Source organism: Pyrgilauda ruficollis, unplaced genomic scaffold, assembly GCF_017590135.1.
Source record: "Pyrgilauda ruficollis isolate IOZ18807 unplaced genomic scaffold, ASM1759013v1 scaffold4, whole genome shotgun sequence".
Classification (NCBI taxonomy): Eukaryota; Metazoa; Chordata; class Aves; order Passeriformes; family Passeridae; genus Pyrgilauda; species Pyrgilauda ruficollis.
In genome coordinates, this window is record NW_024525489.1 from 10,861,847 (window position 1) to 10,886,398 (window position 24,552).

Genomic DNA, 24,552 nt, shown 5'->3' on the forward strand with positions numbered 1-24,552 from the left:
AAATTTAGGAATAAATGAGTCAAATACTATCTCTGGCTGGGTTCTCTGACACTGAATTAGCATGTTGCCTCTTATGAATACCCTTTTTCTGAGAATTCTTCTCAGCTGGCTTTTGATGCGGACAATAGATATTGGTATATCTGAGTCCCTGCAAAGTGCTGTGCCTCTGGTCTTTCTGTTCTTTGTAAAGATGTGTTGTGGTTAAATTATGTGAATGTATTTGTTCCCAGGGGGATGAGAAGAAAGTGGAGTTTTGCAACATCGCAAAAACATAATCATCAATGTGTCTACTATACCAAAATATGAAAGGTTATCTTCTCAAGGGTAAAATAAAGAAAACAAAAGCATGGTCCTGTTATCATTCTTGTCACAGCTGATTTGCAGTCTTCTCTAGTCTGCATTGGAAAATAACAGATGCTCCTTGATTGGGCTTTTTTGTCTCTTTCTGTTCAGATAAGTATGCAGTTGTCATTAGCAATTTCAAATTGACTTTCACTACTATTTTTCTCCTCAAGTCAATTTTTCCTTATTATCCTGTTTTCTTCCTTGGGAAGAGCAGAGGTTGGAAACAGGTTTGGTTAGTAGTGGTAGTTGTAAATATTTATGTAAAATCACTCTCCAGAGGCTTTTTCACAATCACGTAGAGCATAATGTGCTTCTGACCTTTATACAGTTTCCCAGGAAGTCAATCTCTTGAAGCAAGAAAATAGAGAGGGAGCTATCTCCCCTACTTCAAGGAAAAGTTCTGGCTTCAACCTCAGTGTTTCTTACACTGGCTCTTTCTGCTAGGCCAGAAGAGATGTTTACTCCTTGGGGAGTGATGTGCCCAGAAGGCCACAACAGCATGTCACTGCAACGTAGTACAGACTGCTCAGAACTGCACAGTTTTTGTCTAGTTGACTACAATACTTTGAGGTCCCTAGTGCAGAACAAAGAGGCTCTTTTCCCATGATGGTTTATGGCTTCAAAAAAAGTCCAGAATGTTATTTTCTTGCAGTGTATGGCTGATGATATCTTGTCTTACAACTGATATTCTAGATCAGTTTAGAACTGAAAACTGTTAGCCTAGAGGAGGTTCAGGAGGCTATCATCAATGTGTCTAAATATCTGCAGGGAAGGTGTGAAGAGGATGGAGTCAGGCTCTTTTTCAGTGGTGCCCTGTGACAGGGAAAGAGGCAATGAGCACAAACTGAAACACCAGGAATGAGGATGACCTAGCATATATTCCTTGGAGAGGTGGTAGAGTTTCCATCCTCAGTGATCTTCAAAAGCCATCTCTAAGTGATCCTACTTGAGCAGGGGAGTTTGACCAGATGATGTCCAGAGATCCCTGGCAACCACAACCATTCATGTTTATGCATTTTAAGTTCAAACCATCCTCCTCCTAGTAGTCCACTGTACACAGCCTTCCCCTCCCTCCAGACTGTCTCTATTATTATCCAGGTTGCACTGCCAACAGGCCTAGTAGACCTTCCTGCAATTTTGTAGATGCTAATCATTCTTTATCTCACAGGCAGAAATGCACTTTGTAAGAAGGATGGTTCAGAACAAATACAATTATTTGGGAGTAGGGAGGGTGTCTTGTCCATGTGTTAGATACCATTGTACCATTCCAAAAACATGTAATGGTGTTCAGCTTTTCAGGTTGGTATAGCCTCCTGTCAGTATTTTCTATCTGCCTGCAAGTTCTAGAAGATGGATTTGGTGCTTCATCTCTGACACTTCAGGTAAGGCAAACCTCATTCTGGTTTACCCTTTCTAAAGTAGAGGCTTACATTGGTACAGATGGCTACTTACCAATAGAATTAGGGCAAAATTTTAATGTACTGAGGTCTTATAAGCTTATCATCCATGTAAATAAATATTCTGTCTGATGGAAAAGGTGAATGCAATAAACAAATGGTCTTTTTCAGTACTGTTAATGACATGGCCTAGGAAACTGTGTACTTGATAGTGTTTCCCCTTCCAGTGATCCTGGCAGTGGGTGAGGTAGTATCAGGGCAGATAATTTTTGTGATTGCCGCTGAGCACCTTTTTGGTCTTAGAAGTTTTTTTCTTCTCAAATAAGTATGTAGAAACTTACAGATGAAATGGACTTGGGTCTGAACATCTGGGCAGCTGTCACGCTGGATGGTCCTGGGCAAAGATTCAGAAGTTTCTCTCAGTGATTGCAATGGAACAAAACCTATGCCCTGAAAAATCTTGATTTCTCAGGACTGATATTTAACTGGATGTTTAGGTGGGTTTTTTTCAGAGAGAAACTGATAAGCATTTAATCTAGTACTAAACAGGTGGAGAGGATCTCTGGTACCTCTTAAGTCAATGTGTGTTGCAGTAAGAGCCAGTGAAAAGCTATCACTGTTGGAGGAGACAGCAGCAACATGAATTACCATGCTCTTAAACTCTTTATGTTAAGTGAAGATGTGGTCCTCAAAATTTCCATTCAAATTTTTAACTAAGATACCTTTATTTTTAAGGGAAGTTGTACAAGAAAACATTTCTAGTAGACAATTGATAGATCTATATTTCTTGAGTCTGGGTACTGCAGCTACCTCTTAAGGCAGAAGCAATGCAGTGTAAATTAGAGAGGCTTTGAAAATGTTTTAATTTTTATGGTAATATGTAGCCTGTTTCTTCACTGCTACTGAGTTAAACTCACTGGAACATAGGATGTAGTTCTCGAGTAATAGGAGATTCCAAACTCTCTAAATTAAAACATGAGCATGCTTACCAAAGAAAGCTATACCAAATTAAAACAGAAAGGGAAGGAAAATAACAGGAAAGAAAATGTTGAGGAGAAAAGGCTGTGGAGTTTATTATTCATTTCTAAGGAACCTGGTTATCAAATTTGATTAGGTTCATACTTTTTTTTTCTTTTTTTTTTTTTTTTTTTTTTGCTAATGCCTTTAAAAGCTATGTCTTAAATGAATCCAACTGTATTTAGTTAGTGATTATGGAAATGTTTCAGACATCCATGTATCTGAGTGAATAGGAAAACCCAATGCATTAATGTAGGAGTGTTCAAACCAGCCCCAGAGGCAAAACTGTGTACAAAAAGGCACACAGAAAGGATAGGATCAAAAAGGAAGGATTAATTGAGGCAAGGAGAAATCCAGTGAAGCAGCATTTGCCCGGCTGACTATGGTAAATGAGAAATGGGTTATTGAGGGAGCTTTCAATGTAATTAAAAATTAGAAGTAACCTAATTTTGGATAACTACTGATCAAAAAGTCATGATTGTACCACAACTGCTGTTTCTTGACACTTAATTCTATTGCAGGTTGGAGTTGCAAGGCTGTTTTTAAAGCATTTCAGTTTTCGAGGTTAATGTTAGTAATCACTTTCCAGCTACTCTTTTGGATCTGCTGAGTTAGAACACTATTGTGGTACTAATGATCCTCTGCACCTCAAGCTGAGGGTGTCTTCCAAATACAGGTTTAAATCTCTTGATTAAGCTTTGGCTAGAATGTAAAAATGCAAATTTTATGGAGTATAGTACAGAAAAATATATTCCTAGAAGCAAGTGGGATGGATGACTGCATGCTGCACTGAAAGTATCATAAAAAGTGCCTGGCTTCTTGGTTTTATATGGTTTTGCTGTCAACAAAGCATAATGAGGTGTTTAGTTAGTTACAGGCTTTAAAATAAGGGAGAATTTCTCCTCAGTAATCCGTGAATGTAAGACAGGACTTTGATGCAATACAACCCATTTGGGTGCACCCAAAATAAAGCCACATATCAGATATTACTTAATAAGGAGACTGAATTGTTGACACCATTTGGATGAGAGGACTTTTGAAGTCTTACAGCACTTTGAAGTCCAGGGATTCCAAAAAGGCTGGGTTATACTTTTCTGAGTCTGCCCTTTGAATTTTGGACTGTTACTGCAGTACACAGCATTGTGTCTCTGTGTTTGTGTGAAAGAGAGAAAGAGTATGTGCTGCTAGTGTTGCAAATCATATTGTGGTCATGTTACTTCCTACAGTATGTTCCCCATATGGCTCCCACCACTTTCCTAGCAAATAAAACAATATTTCGTGATTTCTTCTTCATAAACCATTTCTTACTCATAATTTTTTTGGTCTTGCTCCTGTCTTGTCTAATCAGTGTTTTCAATCTTGAATCACACAAGATTCATCCGGTCCAACTCTTAAGTAAATTGCTCATACTGGGATTGGACCTGCAACTTTGGCATAATTAGCACCATGCTCTAATCAGCTCTGATCCTACATTAGTTTCCTCAAAACTCCTGAGCCAAACTCAGGTCTGCTCCTCTTGTATTACCCCTGTGTGCTCAAACCCTTCTCCTGTGCTAGGTATGTATAGCAGAGTCCTCTTTTCTGTGCTGGGGCCAGGACTGTATGTAATGCAAAGAGAAGGGGCAGGAGTAGAGGGTTTGCAGGAACTACTTTTCTCCTGCTCTCTTCTCAATTATGTTAACTATAGGATGCCAGCTCTGAGGAGAGCTGAGATGTCCCCAATATCTGCACCAGTTCTGGTCTGCTGGTCTTCATCTTGAGGAGAGTAAGGGGGTCTAGACAGTCTCAGGTGGTTGGCTTGCTTTCAGGTTGGTTGTAATGTACTGGAAACCTGAAGCTTTTGTTGTCCGCTCCAGCCATGCTCCAAGCTCATTTGGCATGTGGAGAATTTGAAAGAACGACAACACTTAAGAACTTCAGGAAAAGCCTGGAGGAAGGTGGTGGTGGCTTCACACAAGTTTGTCTTCCTTTTGAGAGAATGCTAGCTGTAGTTATCCAGGAAGTGCCAGGTGGCAATGAGTGACCCCAGGAACTGAGCCCAAAATAGTTTCCCCCATGGATTCTCTTGAGATCCAGCAGCTCTGGATGTTATTGCTATTTGTTCCATGATAGTGTTGCCTTTGGAGTTCAGAACAAAATGTTTCAGCTGAGCAATGTGTTGAAGGCACAAGGATTGAATCTGAGGATATCTTTTGATGTGACATAAAATTAATGATGACAGCTAGTAGTCACAAGAGAGTGTACTGCATAATGTTCTTGTTATGACTCTGGACTAAAACTTTTGAAGTTTAGAACCTGTCCCAGAATTTCTCCATGATTTCACAAATAAGAACATTTGCCACTCTATCTGCATCATCCCTATATAACCTCTAATTCTTAGGACAAGAGTACAATATTCCCTGCCCTGCATGGAGTAGCTAATAGATGAAGTCACTGAATCCAGAAGATAATTAAAGGACCTAACCAAGCTAGGGGAAAAAAAAAATTAAAAAAAAAAAAAAAGGAGAAAAAAAAAACTAAACACATGAACCCCACTTTTAATCATAGTGAAGTACCTTTGTCTGGACTAGGTCCAAATGTTAGGTATAAAGCCATTGCTTTGTCTTGACAAAAAATGGAGCAAAGTGCTTGGGACTGGTATCTGGGAAGGAGGGATCTGTTTTTAAGTCTTTAGTCTGACACAGGTAGGGCAGGCCAGCAGTATGACATGATTGCCACCTACTTGAAATTCATGGGCAGGCCATCTCTGCCACTCTTGAAGCTGTTTCACTGCTCATAAATTATTAACTTGGCTGTGAGGTACAGGACTATTAGCTATCCTCTCTCTTGCTTCATTAATCACTAAATGTGTAAATCTTTATTTGGATTTAGTCCTTAGGGAATTGGTGCTATAGGAGGCAAAAGAATATCCAGTTTGGATAGCAGTAGCCAGTGGTGTGAAGGATTGCTGTCACAGGTGTTGCCGAGTTAGCTTTCATGAATTTAGATGCTTGTTGGTTCTTAGGCACTGTAACAACATCTTGGTGTTAGGTGGACTTATCCCATAGTGGAGCCCTTAGCCCTAAGATAAACATGTTCCCCATATACTGTATGGCAATACGTAGAGACATTTCGTAGAGACATTTCTTTACCAAGGAGTTGTCCATGTGAGCTTGCAAAACAAGAAGTGACAACAGCAAAGGATAGATACAGAAGTAGCTGACTGGCATTTCCACACAGAATTCAGCCACAATTTCTTTGGCAAACACCTACCTGCAACCTTTCTGTTTGTAGAAACACAACAGAGACAGCTTAAAACAGGCAGCAGCTAAATGGTTAGGGAAGTCATTTAGGTTAAAGCAATGCATGTTCATATTTCTGTGTGATTAAAATCAAAGGATTTAAATCTGTCGGATAGTAAAGGCCCCAAGCTAAATGGAATTTGGTTTTTCTCAGTCTCCTTTGCTAGATACTTGTTGCAGGGATAGAGAGCCAGTGGTTCAATCTATTGCTCATTCATGAAAGTGTGGGGGTTGGGAAAAGGTGACATTTAGGATCTGCTCCTGTAAGTGTTAAATAGTTACACCAAGTGGGACAAGTGTACTGGTAGAGATTGAAAAAGATTTAATTCAAGGTACATAAGCAACTCCAGTTCAGGTGGGGCAGAGCCTTCAAATCCTGGCCCCAAATCCCAAGTGATCATCTGCTGAGTAGCTAGTAGCAATTTTGAGAAGGTCACTAGCCCCTAAATAGGGCATGGAGGCACCCACAAAGCAATTGCCACTGCAGAACCCTGAGGATGCCAGCTAGAAAGCAGAACTGCAGAGCACAGTTAAGCTCTGCTAAGCTCAGGTTACATCACACCTGAATGATCTGTTTTAAAGAATGTAGCTGCACATACAACTGGAGCAACTGTGCAATGCCATTACACAAATAAATGACGTGCAGAAATAAAGTCAGCCTGTGGGTGGGTGAGCAAGTTTCTCACCTATAATCTTCCTCACCATTTGCTTTGCAATAAAAGGGAGCTGTCAGAGTCTGCCAATGGGAGCTGTGTCTCCCAGCCTTGCCCTCCCTTATCATATTTCTGAGCAAAGCCAGCTGATTAAGCAGCGTCTGGTGTGACTGACCTTGTATCTGAGGTCAGTCAGAGACCTGCAGAGCAACCTGTTGATTCACTCTAACAAACACAGGCAGTAACTTTCAGCTTTGCAGCCCTTAATGCCCTCACATGGGCAAGGGGGAGTTATTTTAGGTCTTGGTTTAGATGTCTGTTAGCTTGTCATACAGGTCAGCAAGTTGCTGTGGCTCAGGGCAATTTTAGCCTGAGAAATGTGGGATGATGAAACTCTGCCTGCACACAGACACACACGGGTGTGCACAATATGGTAGGAGCAGGATTTGTAATGCAATAGGATATGGCTATGAGGATCAGTGAAGTAGAATGGGAGAACATAAGAGCATATTGTAAGAACATGTGTTTCTGGAGTAATTCAAACCTTATCAGCACAAGGAAGTATTTGCCAGTGTAACTTCAATTGGTATTGCTGTACCAGGAAACCCTCCTAGCAAGTATAAAGCTTGTATTACTTTCCACAAGGAAGTAAAGGCTTATCTTGTTGGAAAAAACTGTTATATTTTGGTCCAACATATTTAGGCTGGCAGTCTTGGAAGGAGAAGTAATTCCTCTCTTTATCTTTTCATTTCTCTGTAAATCAACATCAATCACGAAATGGGATTAATGTTTCTTATTCTGTAGTTATCAGGAATAATGAGAGAAGTCGCCACTTGAGCTTTGTACAAAACTTTCCAAAAGATGATCTCTAATGCACTCTACTGATGCAGTTGTGTACTGTTAGCATGCTGTGAGCACTCACACAACCCCTTAGACTGCCTGTTGTCTCTAGCTGGTAGCAGCAGTTGAGGAATATTAGATGTGGTCTGCTTGGCTGCCAGTTACTCAGAGATAATCTAGTTCCCAATTTCTACAGGGGAAAAAATGTTTAATCACACCCAAAGCTTAATTAGCCTCATCATGCTACACTCGAGCTAGTGCATGTGGCTGTAGGCATGTGGTCCTGTGTGATATGCCAGAGGCAGCTTTGGTAAAATCTTTTGGTGTACAAGAAACCCACGGGATCACTGTCACTGCACAGATACCACAGAACAGTTCCAGACTTCCTTCTGCTTCTACTGTTCTTTAAAATGCTTAGTTTGCCTGAAAAAGGGCACTGTAATGTAGCAGACTGATTTGTTAAAAATCAGGGAATGAATTCATCTCAGCCAGTATTAGACATCTATATACAAATTAATCAAGGGACTTCATGATTTTTCTGACCCACTTCTGGAATAAGACGGATTTCCCCTAACAGTGTATGTCATTCAGTTGGTTTTACAGGAGACCCCAGCATTGTGCACATTCAGATGGCAGATGAATCACAGCCTAGATGTCTTTACCCACCCTGCACCTAGACCTCTGAGTAGTCTTCTCTGTGGATGCTAATAAAGTAATCACTTTTGCTTTTATTTTAGGTCAGTTTCACATTTTGGTATTCAGGCACTTGGCAGCTGTGTAACGTTTGGTTTGCAAACACTCCCAGGGAAGGGCTCAATCCAAGCCAATTATTTTCTTTACAAAGAGACAAAAACTCAAACATTTTTCTTTACTCTCACATTTTGTAAAACATTTTTTTTTTGTTTTTCTACCCCAAAAAGGCCCAGGCTCAGTTCCTAATCCCTTCACATATTTGAAGATCTCCTCTTTCCACAATTTACTCAGGATTATTGTGTGGCCCTGTGCTCAATTTTTATGGAGGTAGAAGTATATTTAACTCCTCTTTAGCAGCCTAGATATTTTAGAAGCAGAAAAAGGCAGGGACATATCCACTCTGTTCATCACAGGCACATGGGCTAAGGCTGACCTATTGCTACCTAAGCTGGTGTGCCTGAATGATGCACAGCAGCTCTGTGGAGGACCCGGCTTTGATGTAAAAGCAGCAGATTTCCTAGGAAAGATGCTCCATTCCAGGTGCTCTGCTGCACTGGGACCCTCACTCTTTGTGCTGCTCTGCTGCTGGGTTAGGTATCTCTGTGCCTGTGCTTTGCTGGGTGATGTAGACGTGCCAGCAGCCACCATGTAGCACTGCTGTCACCCCTGCTTTGTTGCCATGCAGTGGAGAGTGCTGAGGAGCCTCCACAGAGCAATCACAGGGAGTGTTTAAAGCCAGCACTGTCTCTGTTTATAAAAGCCAGGTCTCACTTCAGCTGTTTTCCTACTGAGAAGTTCTCCATTAAACTGCCAATCCAGTCTTCATGCTTCCTCCCACTCATGAAAGTCTAGAGATCAAGATAATCTACTTCCAAGATAATGGAAGAATACTAAATAAATGCCAGATACTTGATGGGATAAATGAGCATATTGTGATTAAAGGAAGTGAATCATATCTTCAAACAATTTAAATTTGTACAAACTTACCTCAGCCAAGAATGTATGCCCACGGTCATACTTTCAATTGGAATTGAAAGTTAACTAATAAATGGGAGGGATTTAGGTAGCAGGTCAGTCAGGCTTGTCCAGTCTTTCTCATGCTGGAGGCCAGGTAGGAGAGCTGGGCTTTTTCCACTTAAGCCCCAAGTCCCATAGTGATGTCTTTCACATTCCTGGTGCAGGAGGGACCCCTTTGATTTCCACTTCCACTTTTCCTTTTCTGCACACACAGCAGCTGCTACATCCACTGAAGGAAGAGACACTCCCTGTGATGCAAAGCAGGCACTGAATTTGGACAAGACACTTACCTGTTTGAAATAGTTTGGTCCTGTTGTTCAAGGAGTGTTTCATCTGGGATGTTCATATTCTCATTTGCAGGTTAACCCAAATAATAGGGGTGCTTGTAAGGCAGCCCAAGAGAGGCTTTCAGCTCATTGATGAGTCCATCTGTACACCGGGCAGTTTCTCTTTTTTAATCAAATTAAAATTAATTAAATTTTTAAATTAAATTAATTAAAGTTTTAAATTAAGTATTTATCTGACCATAAAATTCTATACTCTCCTGTTCAGAAGCTGGACAAATCTGTCTTTCATTTGGTTTCTCCAGTCTCTCTGAGGGTACAGGTACGAGAAGGAGGAGAAGATCTGTTTTAATTCTTTCTTGGTTTTCTGTGTTCCGCACAGAGACTGTTGAAAGGCTTTGCTACTCTATTTTTTGAGCATAGACTTCTCCTGCATAGAATAATAAAGAATAGGCCTACTGGATGACTCCCAATGGATAAAAAAGACAGCAATTCTAGCACTACCAGAGATGATGAAAGCAGGTGAGAAGGAATCAGCTCAAAGATAACACCATTAGACCCCAAAAGGAAATAATGTTATCTGCATAGACTCATAGACTAAGTTGGTTTTGGTTTTTGTCTGGTTATGGGTTTTTATTTGGTTTGGGTTTGTTTTTTTTTTTCTTTATAGACACATTAGATGGTTTAGTCTCTTCTATTTTTTTCAGCTAAAATTTTTCAATTTTTTTCTTTAAAGATAATTTTCTTCACAGTGTTGGAGGATTCAGAAATCAACATGTTGGGCTTGTTTGATGCTGATGCTGCACTGAACAGACCTCTGGCATTATGGAAAGTGCCAATTTAATTGAAAGACCTAATTTTCCATTTTCTGGATCTGTGAAATGTGATTTAAAATATAAATCAGAGAGTCAGACCCAAGGGGATTATTCAGATTTATTAATTTAAATTATCACTAGTATCTGAGTGGATGCTCTTGTGTCAGTTTCTAAGTGATTTTTAAGGCGGATAGATTGGGAAGTGGGTAGATAGATGTATGAGCAGGTTAGTGGGTGAAACATGAGCATAGCTCAGAAGTCATGGTTGCCTAAACAGGAGTGCACAAATGGAGGGAGCTGCTGGATGCAGGAATGCCAATTAAGCCACTATGGGCAATGGTGGGTTTAGATCATCCCCCTTCTCTTGATCAGCCCACCAAAAGATAGAGCTGTCCCTGGGGCCTGAGATAGGTTCCTATCCTTCTGCTAAGGTTTCAACTATGGAATTGCTGTGAGCTCCCTCACATGACGTAGTGCTGCCTGGGGGGAGCATTCAGGGCTGCCCAGGCATTACAGAGCCACACAGCAGCAGGGTCCTGAAGGCTGTTCAAAGATGTTTTGTGTAATGAGGTCCTGGCAATGAGATTGCAGAGCAGCTACTCAGAGGTGAGGTGAAGTAATGCCAGTGCAGGCAAAGTGCACTGAGGTTGGTGAGGCAGTGATGAAATCTAACTCACCCTGTCTTCTTGCAGGTTTACAAGTGTTATGAAGTGAAGATGTGTGGCAGTGTTTACCAGCTTTAAATGATGTAGGTTATCCAGGCTGTAAAATGCTTTGTTTCCTTTGAATGGTTTCTATAGACAGCTACAAACACGTATCTTTTTCCCCACTGCTTGATTTACTGATGCCACACTTAGGCCTGATGTTATCCCACTGCTTATTGTTACGGGTCCCAATAGCTCTGAAACAAAGACAAAACACTCTGCTTATTGGAGGAGGCATCTCAGATGACATTTTCCATTACTTTCAGCATCACTGTTTTTTCCGTCTCTTTATACATCTTTTGTAGCCATGCAGCATAAAGGTTACCTGACCCAGGCTTTTGCCTACCTCTGGTGGGAATTTTGTGATACTCTGGGAAAGGGGGTGCTTGTAAGAGTCAAGAGATGCAGAAGCTGTCTTGCTGTTGGGGAAGTCATATGTACTAGCTGTGAATCACTTAAGGTGATTTGTGAATGCTGGCTATGCCTGCTCTTGCATTATCACAGTGCTGGCTGCAAGATCTGGCCTGTGTGGTATTTTGTATTGTACTGTTGTTTGTGAACGCTGGGTTATCTGGATTACTTTATCATTCTATGTCATTCGTGCACACTCATGCAGGTAAGCCAGGTATCAGTCTGGATCCTATTTTCTGTTATTAAAGCATGCATGCCTACACATAAATCTACACTAAAAAAAGCTGTATTCATACACTAAATCTCAGTTTTCTCTTTGCCTGCTTTACTTGCTTTTCTTTGCCTGCTTTACTTTGTCTTGTGTTAATCTCAGCAATGTGTTGTAGAAAGATGAGTGCAAACCAGTGAACTGTGTGGCTGGCTGGTAGTTTAGAGGTCTGGATTCTGTTCTCTGTTTTCCTTTTGACCTGGTGCTTGACCCCGGGACCTTTCTTTGTTCATCTTGGCTATTCGGATTGATGGGTTTCACTCAAGTCTGTACTGGTTGGAAGTACTCAAGTCAAGGGAATCAGGGTTTCAGGACAAATCTGCATTGCAGGTTTAAGCTGTGTTCCTGCCTGTGCATTTGCCTAAACCGACTACTGTGTCTGCACAAAAATCTTGCTTATGTGGCTTGGATTAAGTGATAAAGCTCAAACTATTTCCAGCTGCTAATCAGTGAATTCCTGAGAATGCCTTTTGTTATGTATTCTTGGTTTGACAAGAACTGTTGGCTAAAATTACTTGTCTCCCAAGGCACCATCCTGTGCCCGGGGTCACAGGAGCTGCTGCTTCCTCCAAGCAAAAGCCAAGTAAACACAGCAGGCACCGACATTATTTGTGAGATACATACATACATTTCTCTACAAGCAGTACAATCTTTGTCATGCAATTATGGGCCAGTGTACCTCATTCCTGTAGCGAGGTGAAGCATCCTGGTGTGTGGCTGCAGGAATTTCTGAGCTGTCTCCCTTTCTCCTGCCCTCTCACTCACAGAAGTGTTGGAGGTGCTGCACCAGGTCAGGAGTCCTGCAGAGTCCTTCCAAAATGCTCCCATCAGACTGGGACCCACCCCACAGTCCTCATGTTTAGCTTATGTCTGCTAACTGATATTAATTACTTCGGCTTTGAATTACTTTAGCAAATAAATGTACTGGTTTGATATAAAGACCATTTATCTCCCAAACTTTGGGATAGCTGAGTGTTGCAAAAGTTAAGTCTTTCACATCCATGACTGATGCTGGTTTTAGTCTCTTTTCTTGGCAAGGTAGTACAGGAGTTCTTCTTCCATGAATTTCTTAACAGTTTAATAATATTTTAGGAGAATATTATTCACTGCTCTCATTACTAGGCAGGTTTTGTTAATAATTATTGCTGGCAAACATCAAGTGTTTCATGCCTGAAAACTAACATTTTTGCTGCCTCAGTTTCTCAGCTAGTGTGAAGAGTAGGCTCAGTTTGCCTGCACCAAAACTCTGATTGTTGATGACAATTTTGCTGATGAGTTGAGATGTAGGAAGATCCACCTGAGCACCCCTATTTCTCCACACGTTAGTGCTTCCTTACACAGCTACATAGGGCCTGAAAATTCAAGATATAAATCTGATCAGCGATGTGTTCTATCCCTAAGACAAACATCTGTTATTCATCAGAGTAAATTAATCATTCTTTTTAAAGTCATTTGCCCACTGGATTATAATTTAACTTTCATCTGTGAGTGTGAACCAGGAACCTGAATGATGACCGCATGGTTAAGGAAAGTAAATGGTGTTTCCTCATTCCTTTCAAGTGGTTGGGCAGAAAATTGGTATTGTAGCTTTTGTTTAGCTTGTGTACTCATAAGCCCTTCTCTCTTTCTTGCTGTGAACCACACTTCATGTGATACTTCCAATATCATTAAAAATTAGATCATCCCAAAGGACTGCTTCTTCAGGAAAGGATGGTCAGCCAAAATCCTTTATCTCACAGTTAACTGGCTTCTGAATGGTGCATTCTTAGAACCTGGCAAGCTGCAAGAAAGAAACTTACCTAAAAATACCTATCCAACTGTCCATCAGGTGCCCTTTATTTTGTGTGTGCTTGGATGAAGAAATAGTTCAAAACAAGGTTCAATTTAGTTAGTTGTAATTTGACATCGGTGAGGTTAGAACTGGGGTTCCTATTTCTTGTCTTTTTCTAGGTCACAGAGACTTTCATGGCTGTGAAAAGCCTCAGATCTGTTCTCTGAATTGTTTTTCATTATATTTATGTGTAGTCTGAGACTTTTGTTAAACTAATTTTCAAGATGCTGAGAATTAATGTAATTTTTTTATTGTCTGTGCTGCAAGTACACATTATTTTCTGGGAGCCTGGCTAGCTGTAAGGGACCTGTAGGCTGCAAAGACAATATTAGAGATAGGAGTAAGACTCAGAAATCCTGTCTCTATGACAGTTCTTCCAGTCTTGAACTATTGCTTACTCAGCAGTGTTTTTTGCAAACATATGTTATCCAGATTTCTTTGAGGACAAATATCATGACAATTTAAAAAAAAAAAAATTAGCCCACTCCCATGCCTTTTCATTCTGCTTTGTAGGCCAGATCAATTCTAATACCCAGACAAATTGTTCATGGGAAGAAAAACCCTCTTTAACCTCAAATGAGACCCAAATGATGAGATTTTTAGGTATGATTATCAGTGAAAGCTAAATTACAACCATGTGATGTTACAGATACGTGGCAGAGGGAGGTAAGATTCACCCAGTGCAGACACATCTGAACAAGATATTAAGTGCCCATGATAGTTAATGGAGAGAAAAAAGATACACCTAGGACATGATTAATTGAATTCCCAAACTGTTGATGAAAGGACAGCAGATAAATCTGACTGTAAAAGTATCTATTTCCATTAACTATAAAATGAACTTAATATTACTACCTTAGATAGAGATTCACATCACAAATGTCTAAAGGTGATGAGATCATTCAGAGGATGAGATCCACAAATACAAATGTGAACACAAATGTGGAGGTCACCCTGTAATGTGAACTCTGTAGTGCCAGAGCCCACAGTCAGGAAAGAAATTATTGTGCTGGAGAAGTTACCACCTGCAAGGCCCACAGTCAAAAGCTCCAGTGTGTACAGGAAGCTGTATTAAAATGCCAATAATGAGATTTCCAAGATACCTGTTAGAAAAGTGATCTATTGTATAGGCTGAAAGGGTCTGGTTGTCTCCCAAGTTGGTTAATTGAACAAGAACAAAGGTCAGCAAGGTAAGGCCATGCAAGAACCTTGCATGAAAAAAGCCCTTTAGTCAGACTAGGGCACGGGTATGAGACTGATACACCCGGCCTGTAAATGCCTCCATGGCAGAGATCAGGTGGGAAAGCCATGTGGGCACTTGCATGTGTGAGGATGTGGTGTTCCCCAAAGCAGTGACAGTTTTTCCTCCCTGCCCACATTATGAATTAGTCATATTCCAAGGGCACTGGGGCTGCTTGAATGGGATTTCAGGTTCCCATCAGTTGCTGTACACTGCCATTTCCCTCTCTCCATCCCCTCCATATCCCAGGTTTCAGTCTCTGTTCCATACAGTGATTTAGATGTCCCAGAAAGATTAAAAGTAAGATCCTGGGCTTTCTCCACGGAGAACAAAAAGTCCCCATTTGTAGTCACCATAGCCCTGCAAGCAGCAGTGGCTGTGGCCTGTGTGAGTCTGGGCAGGGGCCAGTGCAGCTGGCTCCTGCTGAGCTCTTTCATGCCACGACTCCATCGCCTGCATCCAGGTCAGTATCTGCCTGCACCCATGCTAACGTGACTGAAGTTAATTCCAGCACTGCTGCTCGAGTTTCAGTGAAGACAGCTCAGGTGTGCACTCCACCTGAGAAGTTTACCAGTCCAGTTGCTGATGAGCTGCCTCCTGTTCCCACTCCCAAACACTCTTCTGACTTCGATGACAACCTGACTGCTGAATCAGCTGCGTTGACAGGAACATTTGACACCAACAGGACTTTCTAAGTCAGCTAAGGCAACGTGTTTGTGGTGTCCTGCTGAGTGATTTAATGCCTTGACATGAGGACTGGGATGTTTACCTTAGAGTGTTAGATGTTTATCCTTTTTTTCCTATATGCTCTGTTAAGTGCCCCTTCAAGTTTACCTTGTCCTACACTTCTGCCCCAACCCTGCCACATTAGGCAGAGGGGCAGGTGTGAGATCTGGCTGTTTGCTATAGTGGTTCAGTAACCTAAATATTCTTGACCAATGTCTTCATTACCAGTGTGAGCTGAGTTCCTCTGTTATCCTAGACAAATCTAGCTACCACAGCAGGCCTTTCATATACCCATATTGCAGCAAGGGTACTCAACAGGCCAGAAGGGGTCTAAGCCAGTAGTTCCCAGATGCCAGACTTGTGACCCATACTGTGAAAGCAATCTCTGTTAGGAGGTTTGCCATGCTGAGGAGCCACTGCTGCAGCTCTCCTAATGGAGAGAGGCTGGCATGGTGCCAAGCACAGGACACAGCTGGTGAGACAGCTGCAGATCATGCCCTGGGGTCCCAATCAGCAGTTTTGGATGGCATTTTGGAATGCCAGCATAACACTTGGTATCCTGGGGCTCTGATCCATCACTCTGATTTCAGCTCATTTCTATAATTAAGAAAAAAAAGGAAAACAGCAGATGAAAACCCATGTGTGTTCTTTAGGAACCATCAGAGACTGATAATGCTGTAAGAGTTTTCCTGAGCACTGCAGAGATTTGTCTGTTAACAAGAACTTTATAAAATCTTCATTATCACCACCTACCTACCAGGGGAGCTAACAATTTCACACCCTTTTTATTATTAGCTGCACATAATACCCTCTTAACAACAATTTAAAAATAACTGCAGGAAGAACTGAATCACACATAATTTGAACAATTAGAAGTGACAAGCTGTTTTTCTCATCCAGTAAAATATGTCCATTTGGCATACTTTGCTGTCTAGCAGAGCTCTTTTATTCACACCACTCCAGTCTCTAAGGAAGACAAGCTATTATTATTATTGTTCCATTGACAAAGTGGACATCTGTACTTTCAACAAGATTAATATATTGAATGCACCAGAGTTATTTTATAGACCCTGAATTTGTTGTTATGAAGCAGACCCAGGAAACTGAAGATACAAGGCCAAGCCGAGTCCTTGTGAACAGCCTCCCTCCTTGGTCCACAGAGTTAGCCAAACAAAGTGAATCAGCCCTCCCATGTGTAGCATCTCCTATTTATAAACTAGGCCTTGTAACAACATTTGCTCCTGAACTTTAAAAAGCTTAAAGGGTTTTGAAAAGAAAGCACACTCCATGTCACAGGTGGCATAGCCATTCTCTAGAGAAAACAGGGACCCTGAGTTGAGGGTGTTATACCAACCAGATTTTTTTCGTTTGTGTTATTTTCTTCTGTGAACAGTAAAAGTTCAGGTTTCTTGCTGAGCAACAAGCTTGACCTAAGAGGCAAGCAGAGAGCTGGGACCCACAGAGGACTTGCAAAGACCTGATGCCTGCGGGTGCTTAAAGCTGAACTCCTATGACTTTTTTCCCTGGAGACTTACCATAAGGCATAGCTTTAAGCTTCTTTATCACTTTCAGAAATGAATCACTTGCCTCTCATTTTTTAAGGATATTTATGTGCCTAAAAAGGCAGGTAAGTAATTAGTGAATATTTCAGAACAGTTTTGTATCTAACTTCTATCAAGCAAATGTCAAATAACTTAATGCTTTGAAAAATCCTAGAAAGAAAATTTCTGAATACATTTGCATCTCTGGCCACTGTTACCCCATCAGTGAAATGGAAGCTATCATAATTGCCTATTTCCTTAAAGGCAATGACGAGACCTTGCTAGGAAATAAAGAGCTCTGGAGCACCAGTGCTGCTGGAGAATGTTAGTTAGATCTGAGGATGGTGACAACACCCTTGTTTCTGATGTTGTGTCTTTTGCCATAGGGAAAAGAGGAGGCAGTGAGCTGAAGCACTTCTTTTTACTGTATTCTTATTTTGCATTTTTTCATACTGCTTGGTGCCTTGCCTTCACACATCTCTGACCGTCTTCACTCTGCCCTGTTCCTCCCACCTGCAATATACACAGTTTAGTCCATCCCACCATCTTGAATAGTAATGGGAGCTTAATTATCCAGTGAGAGACAGTGTGACTCCTTTCTTCTATCTCTCTGAGCGCTGATATAGTGCTCATAATTACAACGACTTCAAATAGCATGCTAGGTATTTCAGGAGGTGAAAAATGTTCTGTATTTGCTACCAGCAAATCCCATTCTTTTCTGCTCGATCCAATTTTTTTTCTTCATCTGTTTTCCTGAAGCAAGTCAAGCGTGTTTTGATTGTGCACTCCATTAGCAGAAAAGAAATGTTTAATTCTTAAAAATATCATGTTGGTTTCCTGTGTTCTTCTTTGCCATTGAGGCTAAGTAATCCCTTGTGAAAAATCTGATTCTATTAGGATGGAACTCTAAGCTCAGAAGAAGTCAGTAAGTGTCCACTTGCTGGTGTGCCAGACAAATCTGGATAAAACACATCAAAAAGATAAGATTGATCCATTCCTGGACTGATCTATCCCCCCCCTCCAATCAATTCAAAGGGAGGAAGCTCAGTGCATTGCTGTGCTTCCTTGCATAAACTGTAGTGACTACAGGATAGGGTTCTGCCTGGTACCCAGAGTTTTTCCCTTTCTACAAAGTATTGATCTTAATTCTTCACAGAGGAAATCTTTGTTCAGTAGTCCAAACAGTAATCCTTTAGTCCTGTATTGTAGTGTAGCTGAATCCATGAACCATTGGTAAACATTCCTTCTCACTGGAAACTGATAGTCCTGATTAATTTGCAGGATCAGACTGCAGATAATTCATTCCAACAATGATAATTTGTCCCTTAAGCATTATGTCCTTTAATTTCCCTGATACTAGGCATAGAATTCTGGTCTTTTTAGCTATGAAAAATTGTATTTGGATGCAGGTGAATTTCAAGTCAGGTGTTTGAGACACAGGGAGAGGTGGAAAGGCTTTACATCTAGAAGGAACTGGCTGCAGGAAAAAGGGAATTAAAGAGGTTACATGATGTAGCTAAGGAATGGCAAAGATTGGAAAGTAGTGCCTCATAAAGCAGTGAGATTCTCAGTGTGTTCGCTGAATGGGAGTGGGAAGCAGCCCTACCTGGGGCAGCCACACTGCAAACAGTCGTACCTACCTTGCCTCCAGCAAGGATTATATGCTAACAACACTGTTATCATCACTGTTCGCAGGAACGATCAAGGGTTTGCCTCAGGAACACCCTTTTGGACAATAGTAGCCTTCCTGCCCTCTCACTTGAAGCAAGTAATAATTTACAGCTACATCAACAGCAGTCACTGCAGCCCTCAGGCAACTGAATTACAACTGCAGCTAATGCACACAGGATTGAGCAAAAGCTACACCCTTTCACTATCATACAGATTCCACAAGTTGCTTAAACTGGGGACAAACCCTACAGCTTCCCCTGTGGCATATTTCTAATCTTAGTAGCCTGCATAGGGCTGTGGAATCAGTGTCTATTACTTATGTATTATACAAATTACTTATGATTTTGTGGAATAACATAAACCTGTAAACAAACTGGCACAAAATACCTCTAGTTCAGTTTTCACTGAATCCTAAGAGCTTGTGCTGATGGAGCCTGTGCTTTTCTCCTGATCCCTATTCAGGCTGCACATTCAGGGCTCCATCCAGAGTAGGGCTGTCTGCCCTGAGCGGTGAATTTGGGTCCCAAAAAGGCAGGAGGGTGCCAAATTCACAAACCTGGAGAAGCTCACTCTACAGCTGTGTTATTAAACATCTGTGTTTTCTTTTTGTGTTCAGCTACAGTCTGGGGAATAAATTAGGAGTTGTTGGGTTTGTGGGGTTCTTTTTCCCTGTATAATGATTTATTTTCTTTTTATGAACTGAATTTTAAAAATGGGAAATATGTGATGAATAATCCATTCAGTAACAGCCTAGTAAAAGACAGTCTGCATCCATAACTTTCTGCATTTCTGCATCTTTAACTGCATTCCATAACTTTCCTTTTCTGCAACACATCCACAGCCTCCTGTTTTCTTTTCTCTCACAAAACTTTTTAACAAAAATTATGACAGAAACAGCCCAGATTTTCAAAAGTGAAAATCTGCAGAACTTGGACACTCAAGCCTCCCCTGGAGAAAGTATTGCCAGCTCAGAACAACCCCTGATAGGGCCAGAGACCTGGTAATGGGGGATATGGAAGAGGCTGAAGATCTTACATTTTTCTTTTTCTCAGTCTTTTCTGTCAGTCTGCCTTCAGCCTCTCAGAGCAATGTGCCTTGTGGCAGAGGTTGAAGGAGACAAATATTACTAATGGGAAGGGAAGATTAAGTCAGAGACTGCGTAAACAAATGCTTCAGCGTAAGCATGGGGACGTGTGTGAGTCCTTGGGATGTGATGGCATGGATCCAAGAGTTAGGAGGGAGCCTGGTGTCATTGAGTATGGCAAGGCCATACTCTATCACAAGTGAAAAATTATGGTAATTTGATGAGGTTCCCAAGGTCAAGAAGAAAGGCAAATGTCACACCCACCTCCAAGAAAGGCAAGAAGGAGTGTATTTCTTAGCAGGAACCTTGCTAGGAGCACAGTTTGCTCCTGGCCTATGAGGCTGCATTTGAAGAACTGTGTCCGGCTTACAGGAGGGCATCCAGCACAGGACCTCAAGTCACAGAGCATGGGAGAAGACACTGAGACAACAAGGTTTATTTAGGCTAAGAAAGAGAAAGACAATAGGAAAGCCTATTGCCATCTTCTGCTGATGGGGAGGCTACAGGGGGAACAGAGCCAGATTCTTCTCAGACAATTACCAGCCCTCTAGAAAAGACAATGTTCTCAGTTCTCAGTACAGCAAACTCTAACCAAATATTAGAAAAGAAAATATAGTCCTAAAAGTGACACTGCACTGGAACAGGGCAAAGAGGCTGTGGAGTTTCAGTCCTGGACATTTTCAAAATTCAGCTGGTCAAGGCCTTGAGCAACCCCACCTAGCTTTGAGGTTAGCCCTGTTGTAAGCAGGTGGGCTGTCAGGCGGCCTCAGGGATGCCTTCCAACCTGAATTAGTCTGTTGTTCTGTGCTGGGACTTGAGAGTCTTTCATGGGTTTTCTTTCCTATGTGTATTCCCAAAAAGAGAAGAAGACAGGAAAGTGTATGCAACTGTTAAAAACCAAAAATATTCCCTTACCCCATTAGAACAAATAAGGAAAATAAATACATACTGAAATGGACCAAATTATATATTTTTTTCTTAGCTAGCTGTTGTCTGGAGGGTAATGATTTCAAGTGAAGAACAGTTGCTTTCTAGAAAAGTAAGGATGTTTTGCAAGACATCTTCTGGCTTTTTAACGGTAGCCTAAATTTACTTGCAATGCCTGGAATTTCTTCCAGTGTGTTTGAATGCTTTCAAATATAAGGAAGTCCAAATCATTGCTGCTGATGGCTGGGTCAGGAGATGGTGACTTTTGGTGTGTGGAATGCAGTCTCATTTGACACATCTGTGTGCTGGCCTTCTGCTGGGATCTTTTCTTGCAATCCCAACATTGCATTGCATCATCACTCAAAGCTGTTCTCATTTAACTCCTAAATTTAACAATTGTCTAAAACCTCCAAATGCACATAAAAGATGCTAACCTCTAAAGAGTCTTCTGACATCTTCCTTTGATACTGGAACTCATTTAAGGTCTTTCCAGAATGAAAGTAAATATGCTGGGGAGAATAAAATCAATACGATGGACAGCCAAGCACTCATTGATTAAAAACACTGTTCCTTAATGCATCATCAGTTTGGTATGGACATTTACGAGCAAGCATAATTTTACTAATATAGTGAGGCCAATACCAGTCTGTAGCAAACACTTATGGAAAAACCATCTGGCTCCACAGCATTTCTATTACTGTTATGCAGCACACAGTAAATTTCACCACCTTCAATTCCACTTTCAAATTTCCGTTCTACAAGAATCTGTAGGAACATCTTGTCTGCATTCTCCACCCACACAAACACATGCACACACAGGCACAGTGTAAAATAGTAAATTAATTGTTGTTATTCATATGCTGTTCATTGTATATTTATAGCCACAGGTTTTCCAGCTGAGGTTGCCAGCCTAGTTAACACGGTGGCAGTACACAGGTATTCTCTCAGCTGACAGTCCTAGTGCAAAAGTTAGAAGTGGTCTCTCTAGAAACAGCCTGAGCACCTGAAAGTAAAGCTAACTATTGTTCTCTTCTGAGTGTGAAATGGGACCAAACTCCTGCCTGTGTCTGGGCTCATCTTCCAGTAAATGGTGAACTGTACATGCAACAGGCATATTCCCAACCATTTAGAATGTCCAGTATCACTCTCAGCTAGCACTTGGCAGAGTTCAGTAATGGATTAGGAGAGTCTCTTATGACAGGGCAGATCTGCATGACATCTCAGACCAAGTCTATTTTGTGCACATCTGTGAAGCAGTGCCATAGACAGAATCCTTGCAGCAGCTATCTCACCTCAGTGCCTCAGCACCCTGCTTGCAAGGCTGATGTTTCCCAACTACACTTCCTCCTGTTGGCCAGATCCAAATTCGGTCCTCACTGAGTAGCCTCAGCTCCCATGTCTTCCCACAAAAAAATATGCTCTCAAAATGTTGTCATTCATTTTTGTCATGGAAAGAGCTGCTCCCATGCACCTCCCCTGATAGCCTTACATACACACAAAGTCATGCTGCAATTCATCCTGCATAGCTGGTGTGCCTGATGCTATGATGCTGTGTGCTCCACCTTATATTAATAGTCAGACTCTGAGTCCAGAAAAGCCCCTTTAGCAGCCTCATGGACTAATAATGATCCAACTCTCTAATAAAAGGTTAATTCTATTTTTTCTTGTTCATCTTATCTCTTGGCCCAGAAACAAGTTAGAAACATTTTTTGCATCTAAAGCTGCCAAAACCCAGACGTCTTACACAAGAGCAGATGCTTAGAACTTTGTCCCTAGCTGGCTGGCAGTGCAATGCTAGAGCAGAGCCCAGTTTCCTCCCCTCCTGGCTGCAGCTCAGCTTAGATTACACAGACCCTTGAACCTGCAAGTTCCCACATGGCAGCGAGATCTCTGCTTTGGTTTCAATTGGGTCATCAATGTTTTAGTGACACCACTGCCATGCACCTAATCTGGGGATGCTCTGCAGGCCCCAAAAGAAAGCTGTTCAAGGGTGGATGCTTGCATATGGGTCCATCTGCCAACAGGACAGTTTCATCAGTTTTAGGGCAGATACTCCCTTCTGTAATTAACTTTATGCTACAAACAAGACCTCTCAGTTCACTTGCAAGATCCTCACTATCTCTGACGGTTGACTGTTCTGTAGCTTTAAAATTCCCATTCTTTGTAATACATTTTTTTTCCTTGACCCCTGATTTATAGAAAATATCATGTCTTCCTTTTTCTTCCTTCTCCCCCACATACCTTCACATTATTTCTTAGCATTTATCAATATCAAACCTTTATCAAACTTGTGCATAACTAGCATCATTACTCGTGAGTGTGAGCACAGGTCCCACCCTGTACTTGTGCCTTGGTGTTTCAGCTGAGAGCCTCCTGTGCATTGCACATGGATGGTCTCTCCAACCTTGCACTTTTTTTTTAATCAAAGGAACAACTGTTTCTCTTTTCTACACTATTGTACACAGTTTAATGAAAAAAGGTAAGACATGAGCTTACAAAGTTGAGCATACAGATGTAGAAAATATCTACAGATGTAGAAAAAGTATCAAAGCCAAATATTCTGTTTCAAGAAGCAGAAGCAATTTCTTGTGTTCAGTGGCATTCATACTTTTTCCAGATTGAACATTTATTATTTGAATACTGTATGAGTTGTCTATGCAATTTGCATATCAACATACTTACATGTCATTGAACTCTTCTAATATTTTGCATGAACCTTCTTTTGCTTTAACAGGGCAAAGGGAGCTGTACAGAACAATATACTCAGTACTCCTTGCATAAACCTGTGAGAATTTGAGCTCACAGTGAGCTTTTGTATCTTGAAACAAGCAAAAGCATCAGATCTCATGCATCATCCTTCTAAACTCTCCCCTGGTTTTGTATATTACTTTGACTCATCACAACAGTCTCTTCTCAAGCACTGGATCTGCACTCTGCCACTGACAGCAAGCGCCCCCCCGCCCCGAATCAGGCAGAGCCCAGATGGATGAGTGCAAACATACAATGCAAAACTCATCTCAGGACTGGAGTGGTAGTAAGAGATGGGTCATCTGAGTGCTTTCACCCTAAGACATATTCCTTATGAGGCATTGTGCTGTTTGAAGGCAGGAAATCCTTATAGCACTAAATAAGGATGAAAGCATGTGTAGAATTAAGCAGGACTCCATAAAAATTACTTTTAGAGTAAAGAAGGAAGGAAAAGAGGAAATGCTGATCATCAGGGTGTGAGATGACAATAGACTAGTAAAGAACTTCAGCTGTGTAAGTGAAGATACTTGTGAGAGGCTGCAAGAGATCGATTTAACCAGGCATAGGAGATAAACAATCGCATTGAATATCATGTCCAGAGTACAGGTACATACAGTAAAATGGTATAAGAAATTTAGACAGAAGATCCAATATTTTAGTTAAGATTAAATAAGGGTAAAATGACACCTAGGCACCACAAGTAGAAGTTCTGTTGAGAAAACAAAAAACTAAAAAAAAAAAAAAACCCCCCCAAAAAAAAAACAACAAAAAAAAAAAACCACTCAAGTGGTCACTTCCAGGAGGGTGACACATGTCTGCAGAAACTGCAGAGCAGCTGGCAGTGACTGTCTCCCTGAGTGTCTTTTACAACTAAATAAAAAGAGGCCATCAGTAATGATTCTGTAAGTGTTGCTGCTTCTGTGAATAGATTTGCCTTTTGCTTCCCACTCATTCATAAACAAAACAAAAGTAGGAAAATGCCAACCAATGCTGAGGGAGAATTGGTGTTGCTGCATCAAGGATTCCTAAAAATTGGGAATGTCTTCTGAGTCTAAACCA